Source organism: Ambystoma mexicanum, chromosome 6p, assembly GCF_040938575.1.
Source record: "Ambystoma mexicanum isolate Mex_15411 chromosome 6p, UKY_AmexF1_1, whole genome shotgun sequence".
Lineage (NCBI taxonomy): Eukaryota > Metazoa > Chordata > Amphibia > Caudata > Ambystomatidae > Ambystoma > Ambystoma mexicanum.
This window is the reverse complement of record NC_090935.1, coordinates 1,123,027,938-1,123,045,948: the sequence shown is the minus strand read 5'-3', so window position 1 is coordinate 1,123,045,948 and position 18,011 is coordinate 1,123,027,938. Positions and strand designations below refer to the sequence as shown.

Below are 18,011 nucleotides of genomic sequence, written 5' to 3'. Positions count from 1 at the left end.
AACATCAGGCTTCGGAATGAGGTAGGAACCACCCACTGATCGTGGCCAGCTTTGGATTTCCTTACCAGCAAACCGTCTTGGATTCTGAACATTTTTGGACATTTCATCAACACTCTTAGGTCCTCTTTCCCAGTGTAATCGGTATCCGTCAGGGGAAAGTTCTCAGGGTCCTCCAGGTGCTGGTAAAATTTACCAATTATTGGATCCCCCTTCTGAGCGGTAATCAAATCAGCATCAGGGGTCTCCTTGCTCCATTGTGCAATTGAAAGGTCGTTGTGAGCATTTGTCTGGGACCTAGTGATAGCAGTGACCTGGATTTCCCCCAATAGGGACTCAATCTCAATTAGATCCCCTTGGATGGCCCCGGTTTTGGCCAGCTGATCAGCTAAGTCATTTCCAGTTTTGTCTGGTCCCTCTACTTTGGAATGACCCTTGATCTTTTTCCAATAGATGGTCATCTCATTCGAGGTGACCAAATCATCAATGTTTTGGATCAACTTCCCATGTTTCAAGGGTTTGTGGTTAGCACATAACATGCCTCTGGTTTTCCAATTCACCAGGTGCTCCACGAACCCGTTCCGTACATAATCCGAATCTGTGATTATGACCAGTTCGTGGAGTTGATGCTGGACAGCAGTGAGGATGGCCTGATGCACAGCCATCAATTCTGCCACCTGACTACTTCGGGGACCAATTTTGTATCCAGCGGAGGTTTCTGGGGACTCATTCACCCATGCATTCCCTACGCCAGCCACCAGTTCTTTCTCCCCGTCGTTGTCAACATGGTAAGAGCATCCATCCACATACACAGTGGGCATTCCCTCACACTTGTCTTCTTCAAAGACTTTGTGGGGGGAATTAAGGTATGCCTCCATGTTGTCCTTTATTTTTAGACTTTCGTCCTCGAGACAGTTTTCTCTGGCACAATCATGCAAGTCAGCCAGACCTTGCGCGAGGGGACTCTTCTTGTTTTGGCCATATCTGACCTCCACAGGAAAGCCTTGCATTGACAGAATCCAGGAAGTAATTCGGGAATTACTCACATTTCCGGCCCGGATTCTGTCACTTTGGAGATATTGCAGAGGCTGGTGTGGAGTCTCCACTATGATGTGTTCCCCCTGGATAAACGGGCGGTAATTCTTCAATGCCCACACCGTTGCCAGGAGTGCCTTCTCACAATCGTTGAATTTTTCCTCCACAGAGGATAAAGTTTTGCTCGCATAGGAGATTACTTTATTGACCTTGTCATGCTTTTGATATAATACTGCCGTCAAGCACGTATTAGAGAACCCTGTCTCCAGGAAGAACTCCTTGTTTCTGACCGGGTAAGCTAGGCAAGGCGCTTGTGAGAGGCTTCTCTTGAGTTGTCTTACTGCCTCGGATTGTTCTGGACCCCATTCCCACTTGACCCCCCCCTTTAGGAGATGAATCAGGGGTCTGGTGATCTCTGCGTAGCCCTCAATGAACTTTCTGCTGTAATTAGTCAGTCCAAGGAGGCTCCTTAGTTCCCGTAGAGTTGTGGGGTCTTTCAGTTTCTGAAGTGCTTCCACTTTCTTTTCCTGGGGACAGAGGCCCTGAGGAGTAATCTCATGCCCCAAGAAATTAACACGGGTTCTATACCACTGTGCTTTCTGAAAGGAAAGTTTTGCTCCGGCGGCCCTCAACTGTGTCAGAACATAACGGATCTCCGCTATGTGTTCCTCCACAGATGAACTTTTGATGAGGACATCATCTACATAAGCCAGGTTACCCCTCGCACCCAGGTCGGGCATGGCCTTATGTAGGAAAATGTTGAATTCATTGCCGGAGTTGAGGTATCCGAAGGGAGTCCGGGTCCATGTGTACTGCTGGCCCCCAAAGGTAAAAGCCAGTTTGTATTGGTCCTCCCTGCTGACAGGCACGGTCCAGTATCCATTGGTCAGGTCTATTGCAGTGAATACCTGTGACCCCTGGATCTGGGCCAGCCCTTGGTCAATGTAGGGCAGAGGCCATCGGGAAGTATGGACCCGTTTGTTGAGTTCCCTGAGGTCAGCGCAGAGTCTCCACTGGCCGTTTGGCTTCAATATTCCCAGCACCGGATTATTGAAGGTGCTGTGGACTGGACGGATTATTCCCCGGGACTCAAGGTTCTTAATTATTTCCGTAAGGGACTCCATTGATGCGAGAGGCAAGCGATATTGCTTCACAAACACTGGAGTCATGCCAGGGTCCGTGGGGATTGTTGTGGTGTGGATGTCGGTGCGACCACAGTCATATGAGTCTACCGCAAAGAGATCTTGGAAATCCAAGAAAACTTGTTTCAACTTTTGCCTTTGTTCCAGAGTCACACAGGCATCAGCTAGGTTGACTCTCTCTTCCACCATCTGCCTGAAGCCTGGAAAGACTTCTGGTTTGGCTATCTCAGCGGCCTCCTCCAACTGGGTGGAGAAGTCCCTGGTCAGAGTGCTGATTTGGACCGGAGGCTTCAGGTGGGAAAGGCAGCCCTCATGTACCTGGAAAATCACCTCATCCCTCCTGAAGTCACAAGTCACATCTTCCTTACCATAGGGGCAGGAAGTGTACACCAGGAAGTTCCCCCCATGCCGGGTAAAAATCCTGTCTGGTGTTGTATTGTCATCACTGTCACTGTCAAAACAGTCCTTGGGGATTGGTCCTAACAGTTCGTTACCTAAATCCATGGAAAAATGTCGGTCATCAACCGCCATTCCAATAATGGTGCCTGCGGCTAGAGTAACACTCTTTAAGTCGCTGTTATCCACCTCTATTGGAATGGTGTCATGTTCTAGGTTGACTAATGGAGTTGGGTTTACCCCCAACCCTTGCTGTTGGAGAGAAGCATTTAGATGTATGTAAGCATCAGGGTTTTTCAACTCTTGTCCCCTTTTAACTTTCACTTCCAGGGAGAATTGTCGAGTCCTTTCTGGGATGGTGACTTCCTCTTTTACCTGAATTTCAACTGCATAAGGTAGCAATTGAGCTGACCTAAATGCTTTTTCTGGATCATCAAAGCCCATGGGATTATCCGCTAATCGGGACCAAGCTTTGAAGTTTATTAGGTCCAAACTAATGGCAAAGCGATTGAGAATGTCACTGCCTAAGTAAAAGGCGGCAGGGACGTCTCGCACGACCCAACAATTATGGACTATGCTCTTGTTGCCAATGGAGATTTTGAGCATACACCTGCTTGGCAGGAGATGTTTGAAATTAGGTGCTTCCAGGTCCATTTCCCATTTGTCTATCAGTTTGAAGGTGGGAATGGCTGGATCCTTTGGGAGTTGGCGAAACATGGCTTCGCTGATGAAGCTCTTACCGTTGTTCACACACACTCGAGCGAGAACAGAGTCCTTCCCATCATTTAACTGAACAGGGATGAACAACTGCTCTCCAATTTGCTGAATATCAGCCAGGCTCTGAGCTGATTTCACATCTTTCTGGACTATAGGAGTGGGAGTTTCTGATTGTGGATTAGTATAGAATTTCAAAGTGTTTCCTTCCAGCGTGGAATACCACTTTAGACTGGAAGGAAGGTTGATTTTCAGAAATAGAGAGGACCCCCCATCACCAGTCTGTTGTCCTATTGCTATTACTGTCACGTCTGGAATTTGGTTGTTCTGGAAGTGGAATTCTACTTGGTCTGATTTTTGTTCAACCATGTGGCATGTGCCGTTTAAACTAACATGGTTGACACTCTGTTTTAATTTTATGGGTCGGCTAGTCTGGGTCCAGAGGACCTTGTTTACGCAATCAATTAGGGGTGACAACCTTCTCAGGAGGTCATTCCCTAGTAAACAAGGGGTGCCCTCTGGGGTCACAACTATGACCGGGTGTTTCAGCTTGTGTCGCCCAATTTTAATGTCCAAATCTGCCGTCCCCTCGACAGGAATTTCCTTCCCGTCAAAGTTCTGGAGTTGTCCAGGAAGAGAGGTGAGAGGAATTTGGTAATTCTCTCCCCTTCCTGCATTCAGTTCATCAAAGGCCCTTCTGGACAGAAGGGTAGCTTGAGATCCAGTGTCCACCAGTGCCGAGATTGTACCCTGCCCCTGTACTTGTACCGGGGCATAATATCTTCCCTCCTTCTCCTCAAGGGGGCACAGATAATGTACATTTTTGGACAACTGGTGGGCTAATTTTCTGGTTTTGGACATCGTTAGCAAAGAGATTTGGGCAGAATTCTGTGGAGAGTCTTGGGAATCTGAAAGAAAAAGTTGGCAACTGGAGATCAGAGCCATTGTGGGTTCCCCTGGTTCCGGTTCTGGGCCGCCCCCCCCTTTTTGGAGGCAGTCCCCAGGATGGGTTTGAACCAGGGGATTTTCTTGCTGTTGGTTCTGGGATGAGATGGTGGGCGGCGGTAGCTCAGTCTCCACATCTCCCCAGTCTGGATTTGCATCCCTAGGGACCCATTTTTCTTTGGGAGGAGTTCCCCCCTCTCTGAAGGAGAAGATCCTTTTCCCAGGATCCTCTGAGGATCCCTCTCCCTCAAATTGGAAGATCTGTACCTCCTCCTCAAACTGAGTCTGTTTGGGTCTTTTGTTTCTCCTACCCCCCCTCTGCTCCTTAGGAGGCAGACTTTCAGGGGCAAGAGATTTCGTTTCCGGTTCCTGGGTTTCCAGGGGCTGTTTACAAGTGAAGAAGGAAGCTTCCTCCAAGGCTTTACACCCCCCTTCCCTTTGTGCCTCCTCCCTGGGAACCGGTGAGTTATCGGGGTGCTGCCCCCGTCATTGTTCTGGAGCACCAGGTCCAGAGTTGGGTGCGTTCTGCGCCGGCACGCCCATCTGAGGGTTCTGCTGAGCCCTCAGTATGTGACCCAGATCCCGCGCCATGTTTTGAACCTGGCGCTCTAACTGGGAAACCCGCTCAGGCTGATACGGGGCCCTGTTTTCTCCCCTGGGCTGATCCCGGGAAGGGTAGCTGTCCCTCCTCTGGTAATACCCCGGGTTGGGAAGATTTGGGTACCCCTCCACCCTTGGCCTCCCCTCTCCCGGATTCAGTGGTCTGGGCTCAGGGAATTGGGGAAAGAAGGATGGATGGTTTTGGGGCTGAAAGTCGGGTGGATATCTGGGGAAAAAGTTCTGCCCAGGGTTTGGTAAATTTCTGCCCTCCTGTGGGAAGTTTGGAGGGAAGTTCCCTGGGTTAGGTGCTTGTCTGGATCCCCCCCCCTTGGGCTGGAGGAGTCCACACATAACCCAGGATGGGTCTGTTTCCCTTGTAACGGGGACTTACATAATCAGGAGAGCGAGGGACCCCATTTGTGGGGCTGCCTCCTTGGCTCCCTGTCTGTGACTGGCCCGAGGACCTTCTGGGCCTAGCATTATTAGGTGCAGGTAGGTTTTTAGGCCCCCCCATCTCCAAATCTAAAACGGGGGTGACCTTTACCTCTGCCACCTTGGCAGCAGCAGGGGTGGTGTTGGCTTTGGGGTTTTTCTGGGCATTACTTTTGCTATCTACCGGTTTCTGCACCTCATAGATCCGGGTAGCCTGTTCAATGACCCAGTCTAAAGATCTTTTCTCGTGAAAATCCCTCACGAGCTGGGTCATGATATATTTGGGCAAGGCATGGAAAAACGTATTAATAAATTCCCTGCTATCCGTGCGCACCCTTCTTGTGGTCTGTGCAAAAGCACGCTTTAACTCCTGCACAAATTCTTGTGGGGCCTGATCCTCCCCACATTGCAAATTGTAGGCTGCCTTGCGAGCCTCTTGAGGATTTCTGTGAACAGAAAAATGTTTCAGGATGGCCGCCTTATATGTGGACCATCTTAAATGATTTTGGTCCTCCAGCCCCGCAAAGAAACTGGAGTATTCCGGGGAGAATGTCCACTTTACATATTGAATACAGCTTTGGCTGTCCTTCAAATGGAAAGTCTCCATCATTTGTTCAAACAACTCTAAGTGCTCCCAAACAGAATACTTAGCGTTCTTATGGTAAGGCGTGATGACGCTCCTGATCGCCTTAATCTGCTTTAAGGGGTCCTTAAGCAAGGCCCTTTTTGCCTTATTGGCCTTTTTGGTTCGGGTAACCCTTGTCCATTCTTCCTCGGACTCAGAGGCACTGCTCCCAGAGGTTCCCGTCTGTTCTTCCAGGTTTTCCCGGATTCTGCGAGCCTGGGAATGGCTGGCAGAATGTGGGGACCTGGTCTCCTGTGTCCTGCGCAGTTCAGAGGAGTCTTCAGATTCCTCCTTGCTGCCAGGATTTGATGGGTACCCCCTCCACTGACCTAACTGGGCAGAGGTTTTCAGGATGCCCTTAATGGGCCTACTCTCCTGGGGTTCCCCATTGAACTGTACTGTACTTGGGTGCCCATACCCGGATGCCCACCCCTCCATTCCTGAGTGGTACTGGCCTATGAGCCCCATACTCTTAGCTGGATAGTAATCTGCCATCCCTGCGGCCCTGTGCTCATGTGCGCCAGGGGACATGGGGGTGGTAGAGTCCAGGGACTGGGGGAAATGAAGGCCCCTGGGGTTAGGGCTCCTGCGGTTATGGTCAGGAGTCTCTCTTTCCCAGCGGACCTCATCTCTATCCGCCCCTGCTCCCTGTTGCAATGCAAGAGCCTGCATTTGTGCTTTCAGTTCCTCTGTTAAGGCCTTACTCGACTCTATCAGTTTCTCCTGCATCGCTACCTGTTGCTGGAGCCTCTCATTGTGCTGGCAGAGAGCCTCATTCTCCCTCTGTGCTTCCTGGTTGGTCCTGGAGAACTGGGCCAGTCTTTGCTGCAGGAGGTTTACCTCCTGGGCAATGTCCCTATTGGCCTGCTCCTTTCTTGCTAGAGCATCTTCCACCCTTCTGGTGTGCTCTACCAAGTTCTGGTTTTCTTTTTGGAGATCACCCAGCCCCTGGAGGGCCAGGTGATTTTCTTCAATTTCCTTTTTTAAGTGGCAGACTTCCTGGCCTATGGCGTCTCTTTCCTGACTAAGAGCCTGCATTTGTGCCGCCAGGTCGTCCCTTTGCCGTTGAAGGGCACCAGCTTTTTGGCGCTCCTCATTAAACTCTGCCTGGGTATCCAGGTCTTTCAGAATCAGTTTATTGCTCTCCTCTTTCTCTCTGTCTAGTTGGATTTGCAGGGTGGCTACCTGCTCTGTGCATGCCCTGTTGAAATTGATCTGTTGCTCCAGCTTTTTCTGGTTCTGCAGTAAGGAGTCCAAACTGTCTTGGTGCTCCTTCTGCAGGGCCAGAAATCGGGTATCCTGGTCTGTCTTTTCCTGTTGTAGGATGCCCATATCCTCTTTTATTTTAATGGTATATTGCCTACTATCATTTTCTGCCTCCTGGCTCCTCTGCAGCCTTTGCTCAGAAGAGTCCAGATCAGATTGGGCCTTCTGTAATGCCATCTGTTGCCTTTTTGCCAGATCATGGCCTTCAGCACATTTATTCTGTATGGCTCCCATATATAAATATAAATATGCCGCTATCCTAACAATCTTGTCGTGTTCATCTTTGGCCTTAGGAGCCATATATAGTTCACTCAGGGCCACATGTAATGGACCCTGATCTCTCCATAAGTCTGACCCTGTTTCCGTGACCTGTTGCATGATGGCCTGCAACCACGCATCCTGGCCCTGTTCGGTCCATTCACCTCTCACAAATAGCTTATGCAAGAGGTGCTCTCTGGCTATTTTCATATCTACCAAGGTCGTCATTCTAGAGATTGGTCTCTGTCCTGACTTACAGAAGTTAGTATTTTATTTTTGCAGAACAGAACTTTTCTTGGAGTGTCCCTTTTGAGGAATGCTTCACAGCGTAATGCAGCGTGGTGATCCGACCGGATGTATGTATCCCGTCAGTTCGCACACTGTATTAAGCTGCACAAATGGTAAATCTAACCCAACGTCTCGGCTCGAGCCCCCAATTTGTAAGAGGATTCAATTCAACACTACAGCTAAGTCAACGCCTAGTCTATAATACTGAATGAAAACCCTTATTGATATATCTTTAGGTCCAGTTCATGCGTTCTGGATGACTACCCCTATATAACACCCCTCTCTTGGAATCCCCCTGACCCCACTGAGCCAAGAAGTAGTTCTGTTTTGCAAGTTTAAAAGGTTTATTTGATAATTTAAAATATATATATATATCACACTTTATAATAAATTAATAATTGAATATCACACTTAATCTGATATGATAAATATTAACAACGGAGAATCTGGCACTAGCACGCTTCTTTATAATCACTAATGAGTTGACATGAAATGGATAAGATAGCACACTGGTAAATATGGACAGAAGAATAATGTGGTAGAGAATGCTTTATAGAGTTCAAATGGATGTAATTTTGAATGAAAATGCGATACAGAAAATACTCAATATGATTTCAACAAACAAGGTAATCACTTTTCTCTGGCAATCCCCTCCCCCCCTTGATGCAAGGCAAGGAAATGGAAGGAAACACACAGTTCTCAGAAATGCAATCAAATGTGATTCAGTTCACCCCAGCAAGCTTAGACAACAGAAGTTTAAAAACACAGGCCCAAATTGCTTTGATATGTGCTAGCAATGGATGAGAAATATGCTGGAAATTCTTTTAATTCCCTTTCAGAGGTTCAGGGTGAGTGGTATCTAGTTAATATTAGTCCAGGCTCACACTAGCAATGATGCAGGGATAGTTAGCAGGTTAAACGAATTTCTGGCAATGGAAGGCAAGCAGCAGCAGTTTTTACATGTGAAGAAATTTGCAAATCGCGGTAACATTCGCGGATGCGCCGAGCGCTATTACAGAGGAACCACAAGGACTATCTCTATCGTTTTGGGGTCCTAGGAAAGCCTAGGATCTCAGCTTCAAAATGAAAGTTACTGCAAGTCTTTAGCACAAACGGTTGCGGAGATATGAACGATTGAATAAAGGTCGTTTTTCAGATTTGAAATTTTAAACGCACACTTTTTCAGCTTTAAAAATGATGGCAGGATAACACAATTGCTAAGCTGCAGTTCTACTTAGGTTAAAATGGATTGAATTATATTATTTTAACTAAGAGATGGGTTCTACACAGTTTTACTATGTACTCACACTATATTCTTGAGTGAAATGGGCCTCGCCATGGATCTGGTCAGGTTTTAAACTCGCCTCTGGTCTCTGCACTTCACAGTGATCTGGGTCAGCTCTCTCTGGTTCTCTGGTCTGGGTCTCTAGTTCTGGATAGATTGAAGTCTCTAGTTTGGCTCTCTGGAGGTTTGATGGAGGTAAAGTATGGATTTTTCCGGCAGAGCTTCCAGCGGCAGATGGATTTTGAAGGTCCCTATCTGTCCTGTCTGTCTGCTTTTATGTGTTTAGAATGTGGGTGTGTTCTAGCATCACTGACCCTACCTCTCTCTCAGCTTCTAATTGGTCAAACTTCCATTTATCATTTGATTGGGGAATGAACTGTGAGTCAGAGTGATGTCATTTTACAGCCTGCAGAAAGTCCACTCCTCCTGTCAACTTACACACAAATCTAGATTTGAAACAAATACATATTTGCAGAGGTACATATTGTTTTAAAATCATATGCACCCATCATGCATTACAGGAGGTATACCCTGTTCAAACTCTGCTCTTCCTGGGAGCTTGCATTCAGAACTGGCACATATTTCACTTTTTAACTGATTTTGCAATTTCTGACATTGACCCAACTTTACATACATGTGCGCAGGGAGTACGGACATTAACTGATGAAGTTTCAGATTTTTAACATGCATACATTTAGAGTTATCCCCACTTTTCCGCTGACACCCCCCTGAACATACCACCGGTTCTAAAAACCTCTTAAACTGTGGGCAGAAAAATCACAAGAATTATGGTATCATTTATAACATTTTCACATGTCCGCTCTATGAGTTATTCATCTTTTTAAAGTTATGTTCTGGCTCCAAAGGGGTGTGGTTTACCCTCAGCACAAGGTTGAATTTCTGGTTTTTCCAGTTCTGCCAAGCCAGCTTGCTCTCACAGGCAGTGCCCCTCCCCTTTCCTCAGGAGGAAGCCACTTTTTACGACCATTTACGACTCCTGCCAATAAAACCTTTGCCTGAGCCAGGACAGGGCTTTGTTCACTTTCCTGCAGAGCACAGGTAATTCAATTATCAGATAGATGGCATATCCTTAGTGTGAGCAGCAAAAGGGCAGCTAGGCCTGGGAACACAGCTGTGACTCAAGTTTCACTCCTGATGGGGGTAGTTGCCAGGCAGAATTCAGTTCCTTAAGCCAGGTTTCAGATAAAATGTCACTTTTTGTTCCCCAGTTTCTGCCTTCAAATAAAACTAAACATTTTCACATATGCAGCTAGAAGGCTGATTCTAAGTGCAAAACTATGGCATTTCAACAGTTACAAAGGCATGTGACACCAAACATAGGTCACTCATTTGATCTAAACATTTTCGATTTTAGTGTCTTTAAATCCAGTGCAACTTAAACTGCTGACTCCATAGCTCAGCCAGTTTTGTTATAAGCATTGTTCTGGGCTCTTCATTTCCCAGATTTTGTAGGCACACAACACTCCATTCTACCAAATGTCTGCTGGTGTCCAGTGAGTTTTTAGATGTGTTGCAATGTTTAAAATAGACAGTTTGAGCCTGCCTTCAGAGAAACACAGGGTGGTTTTAAACTGTCGGCTTTTGGATAGTGGTGAGTACTGGTACTGCACCCATTTTTGGGATTTAAGAAAATGAATTCCCAACAATTCTAGGTTGCATTTGGCAATCAGCATTGCCATTCCCAATGGTTTCAGACTACTGTGCGGGTAGTCCAATGGTGGTTTTAAAGCGCTTTGAAGCTAACCGGCGCTACTGTTTTTCCTTTGGCAACCCATTTCCCTCATGGCAACCCGGCCTTTCATTCTCGCACTGGTGGGTGGCAAGTGAGGCAACCATTTTGGTGTGCGCACAAACTGCGCAGCTTTCCTGGATTTCGGCGCACATGTGGGTTTTCCGCCATCTTGAATTTTCTAAGCCCACAGCACCAAATGTTGTGGCATGATAGCTTAAACGTGGGTCAGGACACCCAACAGTGGTGTGGCGTGGTATGGATTACACACAGAAGATATAATTAGCACAATAAGAGGGCCAGTGGTAGCCCTTGTAGAGAAGGTACCACAACCAATGTACTCAAATGAGACTGGAAGTAAAAATGCAAATGCAAGTAGCACAGTTTTGCCCTCTTCCAAGGAAGCCTCATATTTTAGACTTAGATGAGCATCATAAGGAATGTATTATAAATGACATGTCTTTGCGGTTGCTAGAGAAGTCTTGGAAACCCGGAGCAGCCTAACAACCTAGCAAGAAGGCCTTCTCCCATCTTTGCCTTAAGAGAAAATGAGCAAACTCAGTGAAAGGTGTGATGAGAAAGGCGAAGAGCACTGTATCTCAGTATGAGATAAAAGAAATAAGCAAGGGTTCACCTATGGTACCATGGACAGATACATAGAAACAAATAGAAAGGTGCTGGATCATCAGCACTATATTCATATCATGCAACAAGACCCTTCTCATGTGTTAAATCTGATGGATACACCACAACGCTTGACAGATAGGCTGTAGTGTACAAATGGATCAATCATCGGCTTACACGATTGGGAGCTTACTCAGCCCCGTCTTACTAATGGAGGATAGGAGCCCCTCAATGCATGTTTCTGGGATTTATCATTATAAGAATGAATACAGAGGACTGTACCAAAAGAATTAGCTATAATGAATTATGTTATTTGTTTAAATGTTTTTTTTATTGAATTTGGTTAAATTACTACAACCTTTACAACGATTTCATAAGGCATTAACAGAATACACAATACATACTCAGAGATAATAAGACATAGCTAATACACATTCTAAACTCACAATAAAGCAGATCATATTAGAGATCAGTTAAAAAGGAGAACTACCCTACCAATTGCCTCAAAAAATATACACCTTCATATTTTTGATAAAATCCTGACGTGGGTGTTAGAGTCGGCAACCTCTGCCACAAAAGCTCATTATCAACATATGTAATATCATGCACAAATTGTCTAAAATATAGCATGCAAAAGAAACTTAATGCTGGCCAAAATAAGAACATATGTTGGCAAGATTCTATTTCGGTAGTGTTCCCATAATGACAAGAAAATGCAAGGTCAGATGGAATAAGGCCTCTTTAGGTAATACTTTGAATCGAAATCTTAACAAAATATTGCATGCCGTAGCATCAGGGAAGCAGGTTAGATATGGTGCCGGAGAACCCAAACTTGTATGTTGTAGGGCAAGGTGAGACAAAGAACTATACCAATGCAGTACGTCCATGGAAGTGATCCAGTCAGACGTATATCGGGCAGTCTTCACACAGCTTGGTCTTATGATCAGGCCAGTCTCTACATCGCCCAATCCCTGCAATAGCTGTAAATAGTACACCTCAAGAAGGCTCACAATAACATTACTTATGTTGGACCATAAAACAGCTAGATCCCCATACAAAGATGTAGCCGGAGGCTCAACTTTTTTTTTTAACAAGAGCACTTTCCAATTCTCTCTTACAAACAGTGATTTTAGGCCAATTCATATTGTATAAGTACTATAGGAATGCAATTTGGTAGGCCAAGAGTCAGCCTCCATATTAGGACTTCCAGTTTCACCAGTCTTCACAACACCCCAAAGTGCATTGTTTCCACTACATGTAGGAGCTTCGGCACAATTTTGCCCTCATAACATTTTATCAGAGGGACCGCAGAAAATGTTTCATATTTATTTGCAATTTTTCTTAATTGACCAGCCATAGCGATGGCATTACTATGCAAATAATTGCAGATATTATGCAGCGCAGGCTTGTTAATATAAGGAAGACTAAATAGCTGACATCATCCACCCTGGGTAACTGCTTATTATTTATAACCCAATTAAACTTAACAGTTCTTTTAGATTTTTAAAATTGCAGAATATTTGTTTTTTGCGGATTTATTTGTGGGCCATTCACTAATGCATGAATAGTAAATGCTCGGAGCAACCTTTGCAAGCCTATTTGAGTACAATCGAATAGCATAAAATCATCAGCATATTATATCAAACTCGACCGCATCCCACCTAATTTTGGAGAAACCAGTGATGCCTGCTTGAGCGCCTCCTCGAGATCTGCCACATACAAATTAAAAAGGGAGGTGGCCAAAACGTAACCTACACATGGTCTCAATTGTTTGTTATAGGTGTCCTTCTAACTCCAATTTAACTTATATGTTTGATTGATCATGCAGTTTAATTAATATTCTGAGCAGGCCATCAGGTATACCCCACTCTGCCAATCTGCCCCATAAACGATCTTGCACCAAAAACTCAAAAGGAGGCATGAGGCCCACCGATGCTGTGAAAATATATATTCAAACTTTTTCATCCAAGTGAACTACTGGATGCATTTGAAAAAGAATCCATTCACGGAAATTCCAATTCCACACCTGAAATCGGATTGATATTTCTTAATAATGCCCTTTTTATAGAGCACAGCATTCCAAATGCAACAATGCCAAGGATGCAAAGATCTTGCTGTCTGCGTCCATTAGATTGCTGCTCGAAAAAATGTTGGGATTTGAGCGCAAGCCTTTTGTGTATATTATTACCCAGCAGGGTAGGGGAGGCGGAGACAATGAGGAGGCTCGGAAGGGGAGAATTACCACATTTGTAATCCCCCCACTTCGAGCCTCCTCATGGCTGCAGCCTGCCATCTTCCACCGCCGGGGAATGAGGTAAGTGCTCCCTTCTCCCCCCTTCCACTCCACAGTCCCCCCGCCCACTTATCCTCGTTTTGTTTCCTTTTCAGGAGCGAACGTGATTTGCAACACGTCGCCATTGAAAGGAAGAAGGGACAAATCCCTTCTTGCCTTTCCATGGCAGCCATTATTTATGTTTACTTTTTAAATATTTTTTTAATGGGTCCCATGGAAAGGGAGAAGGTACTACATGCAGTCTTTTCTCCCATTTTCCACTGCAAACATTTCTTTTGTTTACTTTTTTTAACTATTTACCATGGCCACCATGGAAAGGGAGAACAGACTATGTTCGCCCTTCCTTGATAGCCATTTTTTTATTTACATTTTTTTCTGTTGCGAAACGCCATAGCGTTTCACAACAGAAATAAATGCTTTTAGTACACTGGTTTTAGGGGCCGGAGTACTATTAGCAAAAGCTCCTCTGAGGGGAGGCGTTACCACTGTAGGTAATGCCCAGGGCCTTCATTAAGACCCTCGTTTCGCTCTGGCCTGTAACTATTGGCCCCAGGAATTAACTGAAGTGGTAATGCCCTTCCTGCTCGGAGCTTATTGCTAAATTGGTACCACATATGAGGTCTGCCATGAATGAGGGAAAACATTAGTCAACAATATCTGCTTATAAAACGCATCTAATATAACCGCCCATAACTCGGGCACAGTTTTTAAGAGCGGTTTAGTTAACTTGTTCTGTCCCATAGCTCTAGGCGCACTTTCCCTCTGTATTCTACACCGAATGTCACTACTATCAAAATCTATGTACATCCACCTTCCCAAATAATAGCTGGTCCTTATTTATAAAATTGATGTGCTCAGAGACAAATTTGCCTCTAAAGAATTTGGCCTACTCTTTTTCAGAGATGGAGTTTGCCTGTAGAGTCTCCTGGGTTTCCCCCATATTATTAATTGCATGCCAGAAACCAGTAGCGTCTTTCTTTTTAAAGATCCTCACCATGTTTTCACTATCTTGCTCATGAATGCTCCACCGATGATTTTGCACACAGTTATGATAATCCTCTTTCACTTTCTTAATGGCATTAGCACCCTGCACTGGGGCGCCAGACAATCAGGATGTTCAGAATGCGTGCTGTACTGTATGGGACAAGCCCATGTTCTGAGCTGCCTGGATAGTCGGCGCCCCCGTCCCTGCTCCCCCTCCCACTCCATCTCCTAGCACCCGCATAGTTTCCTACGTGGGCGCTGAGTCTAGTTTTTTTTAAATAAAAAAGGAATCCTATTTTCAATGTTAGTGATGTCCAACGTCATCAACATACAAAAAGGACGTCCTGTCCAACAAGACTGCACAGCATCGGGCCGCGCTTCTAAGGTAAGTGTTTTTTTTATTTTATATAACATTTTATTTTAAATAAACACCGTTAGCACCTGTGTAGACAACTACACAGGTGCTAATGGCCATATGGGCCGAGGTGGCGGGCCCACCCTGAAGGTAATGGCCCGCCACCCTCGTGAAGGGACCATCGCTGCGCTCAGGCCCTTAACTTGTTCAGCAGGCTGTTATCTACAGGGTGGGGTCTCCACCTCAAGGTATATCACCTCAGTAATACGAGTAATAGCATCCAGTGGAGATTTCCTCACTTGGTGTCTCTAATTCTTTCTGATCTTTTACTTGCTGATCAGCTGCGTGAGACAGTTGCAGTGTGATTCTAAAAGAAACACTGCATCCATCTGTAGATAATTTAAGCAGTGATAATCTGTGCGGGAAAGCAGCAATAGCAGTGCTGCGGAGTGACATGCATGTTATACGTTGTCACTCAGCAATCCAGTAATGGTGGGGATGTTTTTGTCTTGCAGTGATCCCGAGCCTGAAATGTATGTCTTTGACAAAGGTACTTCACCTCTGGTTGTCAATGCTTGCCATTGGCTGTATCTTTTGAAACAGTACTTAATGAAGGAAAATTATTTATTTTTTAAGACAAGCATTATTTACCACCGGTGTCAATGCCATAAACCAGACGTAATGCACAATTGCAATACCACCTGACAAAGCGGTAAACATGACAGAGTGGCAGTTTATCACATGCAATATTTCTTCTTTAATGAGGCCATCAATTTTGTCCACAGAATAATTTTCGCAAGTGCCTTAATTGACTATTGGAGTCTCGCTGTTAACACAGTTGCAAGAAATATGTAAACTCGAAATATCAATGGATAATCAATATACATATATATTCACCGAAAAAACCTTAGTTAAGGGCTACTTAAGGTGATCAAACTTAACGCAACAAACCCTTTGAAATTCAGCCGATATGGGGAGTGATGAGCATCATCACTCGGCGTCTCTCCTGTTAATGACTCCTAGCATCTAATGATGTGTTACTTAAATAGCGCTTGCACCTAATATACATACAATATCGCCTAACTGGAGTTGGTACTCATTTATCGATCTCGGAAAGAAGAAAGACTGATTTGGCCTTTGTGTGATTCAAAACTGTGACTTGCTGATCACACACAGATTGCAGCAGAGAGCGCTCAGCCCACTGAGCCATTTCTCTTGCCGGCTTCTATTGTTGTTTCTCTTTGTGAATTCACATCTGTTATGAATGTACTCATGGGCTTTGCAGCAGTGGGGATGGCGAGTTAAGATGATCATCACGTCCCACATCTGCTGAATTTCAAGGGTTTTGTTGCATTAAATCTAAAGTTCCTTCAGTGAATCGCAAGGGTTTTGTTATACCAAAGTTTATTCAAGGGCCATTGGGCATGGCCTTCGGCCGTGGCCCCTGTTCTTTGGGGTCCACTAGCCATGGCGTTCCCCTGTTGCAAAGCCCATGAGCACATACGGAACAGATGAGATCACAATGACATACAAAATTAGAGGCTGGCAAGATAGCTGAAGGGTTTTGTTGCGTTAAATCTGATCACCTTAACTGTCCCTTAACTAAAGATTTTTCAATGAGTATATATATATATATATATGTATATATATATATATATTTATATATATATATATATACTATTGTGTGTGTATGTGCATGGAGTAGATTGAAAACAAATTGAAATCCAGGCTGCCCAGACAACTGCCAATAATGTGAAATTAAGTGATTTTTCTCATCCCTCAATCTCTTGTATTGCATTACAGAAAGACTCATGCACCGCAGCAGAATTCTGCATTTGGATCTATCAAACTTAGGGAGTAAAGAGCCTGTGAAATCGTCTCTTTGCACGTCTGCTTTGATGATCATTACGTGACATAACACATACAGTACAAAACAGATTCTGCGCTCTTATTCCCTAAATTGTTTGTTGACCAGACCAGAAAAAGCTATTATCACGATTCACGTTGTAAAATCTGCAGTCTGCATTAGGCATGCAAGGTTTCTCCTTTAATGTCAATCATAGGTAATGTCTCCATTATGAACTTACGGTTTTGTGTACTATTTTCCATGTATACTGCGTACCTCACTTCTAGCTGGAATGCTCAATAATCCAATAATCACTTAATCATGTGTACACTTAGTTATACGACCTCTGAATAGCACGAAATCAGAATAAGTGTAGGTTCACCAATTTACAAAACAGCTAAAGTGATTTGATTGACTATGCTTGACCAAGAGGATCCCGCAGTGTAGGACAGGTTGCTACCTTCCAGGTACAAAATAAAACCCTCTGTCCACCATGGGCCTAGCAAGGAGCATGATGGGCTGTTTCTAGCCACCATCACACCGGCCATCATATTTCTTCTTATTTCTAGCATGGGTCAATGGGCCCTCTAGGTGTCCAGCTCGGTTGGGACCATGCTGCTAATTGTGTTTATTCTATGTATAGTTACAGTGTGATGATGCTTGAAACAGAAAGAATATTATGAGTGCTAGAGGGTCGCATACATACTGTTCCTGCATGGGTCCACCTATAACATAAATATCAAAGATACTATTTATTCGAGCATTATCAGAGACTCATCCAACTGGAAAGGATGAGATTTCTCCCGGACTGGAGGTGGCTTGGACAAGAAATACAATGTTTCTATTTTTAGCAAAGGTTCCATCAAACTCCCGACTACAGAATTCCACTGCATGTCCATGCTAGGAGCCTGAAACAACATGTCAATATTTAAGTCACTTGGATTTTATAGGACGTCATCTGTGATTATTCACGCCTACCATTTTGAGGGATTCATCCACGCCGACAGATAATGCATATTTTGAAGTGTATTTCTTAAGTGTTTTAGTACCTATGGTTATAGCCTTTGCACTCGTCCTGCATTTCATCAATTCGAGTAGAAAGAGTAAACATGAATTCTGTTGTTTCTGCGGTTTTATTGTAGAGCTGAGGGCAAGGGAAATTCTATTGGAATGGTC

At 44.7% G+C, this 18,011-nt stretch overlaps 1 protein-coding gene across 1 annotated transcript in view; it reads right to left on the bottom strand.

Moving 5' to 3' along the window:
- The window catches only part of GLIS3 (GLIS family zinc finger 3), a 1,977,963-nt gene that overhangs the window by 497,637 nt on the left and 1,462,315 nt on the right, over nt 1–18,011 (bottom strand). The gene's annotated exons all lie outside the window — the stretch shown is intronic.